Source organism: Protopterus annectens, chromosome 2.part2 (genome assembly GCF_019279795.1).
Source record: "Protopterus annectens isolate FY-2018-M chromosome 2.part2, PAN1.0, whole genome shotgun sequence".
Taxonomy (NCBI): domain Eukaryota; kingdom Metazoa; phylum Chordata; order Ceratodontiformes; family Protopteridae; genus Protopterus; species Protopterus annectens.
In genome coordinates, this window is record NC_056730.1 from 961,295,753 (window position 1) to 961,299,169 (window position 3,417).

The following is a 3,417-nucleotide window of genomic DNA, read 5'->3' on the forward strand; positions in this document are numbered from 1 at the left end:
AACATATGGTTTTCTCATTAAATGTCTGGACAGCTCATCCACCATATGAGAGACGACTGACAGACTCGACTGAGTTAAATTGAATAGTTCAATGGCAGTTCCAATAGGGACCACTGTACAGCTAGAGTTCACTGTAGAATTCTCATGTGTAAAAGAGCACACAGGAGAAGAGTTATGGTCGCTGCCATGGAGTCTAGGGCCCTCAACACCGATCCCGCCATTGGAAGATGAGAACGGCAGATCAGGGCGACATGCATCCTCAGGTTTTGAACGGTCTCTGAGGTCAGGAATATTTTGCACTGAAGAGTATCTATCTTGGCACCAATGTAGTCCATCACCTATACAGGGTCTAGGAGAGATTTCGCTGCATTGATTGTGATCCACAAACGCAGGGCAAGAGTCAGGAAATAATCCCTGGTTTGGGAAAGTAGACACCTGGTGGGAGCAGTGAGGAGCCAATAGTCCAGGTACGGATAGACCTCAATCCCCTGAAGCCTCAGGTGAGCCGCTACCACCGCTATCACTTTGATAAACACCCTGGGGGCTGTGGTGAGACCAAAGGATAGGGCTCAAAACTGGTAATGATCGACTCCTACTCGGAAGCGGAGGAACCTCATGGAACGTCTGTGTATTTTTGTGTGATAGTAAGCATCCTGGGGGTCTAACGAGCACATCCATTCGCTCTCTTGCAGGTACGGCATGATGGACTCTAACATGACCATCTGGAACTTCTCCAAGGCAACTCACAGGTTCAGGGTAGAGAGGTCCAGAATGGGCCTTAAGTCCCTGGTTTTCTTTGGCACCAAAAAGAACCTAGAGTAGAATCCCGATCCAGACAGATGTTGGGGGACAGATTTGATGGGTCATTTTTCTAGCAGCTTGGAAATTTCCTTTGCTGCTGCCTCCCTTTGCGTAGGTGGTATGTCCAGGGAGGTGTTTGGGACATGGGAGAATCCACGAAGAGGACAGAGTATCCTCTAGATATGATTTGAAGCACCCAGCAGTCCGCTGTTATGGACTCCCATGCCGCGGGATGCAAGGACAATTCTCCCTTGACTGCCTCCAGAGTACAGCAGTCAGGCAACCCCTCAGGGCTGCTGCCCGGGTCTGTCCAAGAAAGGTTCTCGAGACCTAAAGTTCCGTGGACCCCCTCTGCCTCTGGGTCAGCATCCATTCTGTCCCCCTCTGCCTCTGGGGGAAGAAAAGCCATGAGTGTCCCGGGAATACTGTGACTTCCGAAACCACCTTGTCTTTTGCTCTCTCTGGTTCTGGGAAAAGGACCTTTGAGGGTTAGAGAAGCAGATACAGACGGCAGACATTGCCTTCCCATCCTTCTCACTCTGGAGTAATGTCTCCTTGATGGTTTTACCGAAGAGTGTAGAGCCGTCATAAGGGGCACTGGCTAACAACGCCTTGAAGGGTTCGGAAAACTGACAAACTGAGCCAGGCGTTACGCCTCATGAACACGCCGAACCCAGCCGCCCTAGCCCTCCTTCCATAGCATGGGAGAGGAGTCACATGGACATGTTAGATACTGCTTTTAAAGTGGCCATCCTCGTGGAGAATGAAGCCTTGTCCTCCTGCGACATGAACTTGGGGGGAGACTCCTCCAGCTCCTTTACTAGGTCGCGCTGGAGTCTGGTGACATGGGCCAAGTAGTTCAGCGCCCTCATCAGAAGAAGGTTTGGGGGCAGACCAAAATCCCCGCTGGTGCAGGATCTCCATGATGTCTCCCAAAGCACACATCCTTAAGAGGTGACCTTGGGGAACTCTCTCCATCATCTAAGTCCGTGTCCTCGGTGAGGGAATCGAGGGAGTGCAAGTTCCTCCCTCTTGCACGTATGCTTGTGAGGCACATGTCTGGTGGGGCTCTCCAAGGGGCGCTCACAAGCTATTTGTTATTTGGGGAAATGTCTGGGGCTCTTCGAGCATGGGCTGTCCCTCAGGTAAAACGATGGGGACTGGAGACAGAGCCAAGGGGGCTTGGGAGGAGTCTGAGGGTGTGTGGTCAGGTGTCTCAAACTGACAGAGAGAACCCTTTCTACCACATAAAACGCCAAAGGAGAGCGAACATTCTGAGAAACCAATAAGGAGGTCGGTCTCCCCGGGACAGACGAGAGAATCTGAGCCGGGTCAAAGGTGGCCGAGCTCCGAGGGAGGGAACCTGGTCCGACAAGGTCAGAGCCAATGAGAGTCAACTCCCTCGGATCAGACACCCAGGCACCAGCTCCGAGACCGGCTCAGATCTGAGCTGGTCAGATCCGAAATGCTCCAGGCAGCTGTCGGCGTTGAGGAAGCAGGTACGATCGGCGCCGACTCCCTGACTAAAGCCAACCTTGGATCAGAGTACTCCAAACCAGAAGGTCGGATCAGAGAAGGAGAAATGGGTTGAAAGAAAGAAAGCGAGCTCCCCCCTCCAGAGGGGGGGGGGGCTGGCAAGACCCCCATCTGGATCTGTGTACGGATAAATCGCCTCATCATCTTATCCAGATACATATCTGACAAGGAACGGGTGGGACAGTGACGAGGCCACGGACTTTGACCCGGTGGGTTGGAGCACTGAGGCCGGAGAGGCTGGATGTGTCTCCTCCGACTCCAGAGAGAACCTCGGAAATCAGAGCCAAGGGGACTCATGGCTCCATGATGTCTTACTCGGAGAAGTGAGGTCTGGGAACCTCTTCCTCTTTTCCCTCGTCTTCGACTCTCTCCCCTTCTCTCTCTACATCTCTTCTGCTCTGCTACCACTGCTTTGGTACAGGAGGTAGAGTCACAGCCTGGGAGGGAGGAAAAGCCAGAGGAAGAGAGGAGGGAGAGGCGGCCACTGCAGCCGCTGTGACCGAAGCCAGAGATGAGGAAACTGAGTCGGAAGGAGGTGGAAGAAGACCTTTAAGGGCCAACTCGGCCTTCCTATCCTTTAAGGCGTGGGGGTTGAAGCCCGCACACATACTACAATCCACACTCAGGTGGGCCACACCCAAGCATAAATCACACAGAGTGCGGCCATCTGCTGGGGATAACTTATGGCCGCACTCTGTGCAGCGCTTGAAAACGAGCTTTTCAGTCATCCTTAATTTTAGAAAGATAGCCTTAGAAAAAAAGACAGGCAAGTTCTTTCTAATTAACAAATAGACACACACAAACACACACACACACAGACACACACACACACACACACACACAGACACACACACACACACACACACACACACACACACACCACACTCATCTACAGAAAACACTGAGGGGGGGACGGGCAGGTACTACCTACACCACAGAAAAAACTACTCTAACTAACCTAAAAACCCTAAGACTCGACGCACTAAGTGAGGGGGGTGAAAGGGGACCTATACTAACACTAACCGAGAGAAACTTAGAAAATGTATTTACTCACAAAGCTAGTAAAAGTTGCCGCTTCCG

At 52.0% G+C, this 3,417-nt stretch overlaps 1 protein-coding gene across 1 annotated transcript in view; it reads right to left on the reverse strand.

Annotated features, from left to right (window-relative positions):
• The window catches only part of MAN2A1 (mannosidase alpha class 2A member 1), a gene marked incomplete in the record, with an annotated part of 1,886,421 nt that overhangs the window by 490,761 nt on the left and 1,392,243 nt on the right, over positions 1-3,417 (reverse strand).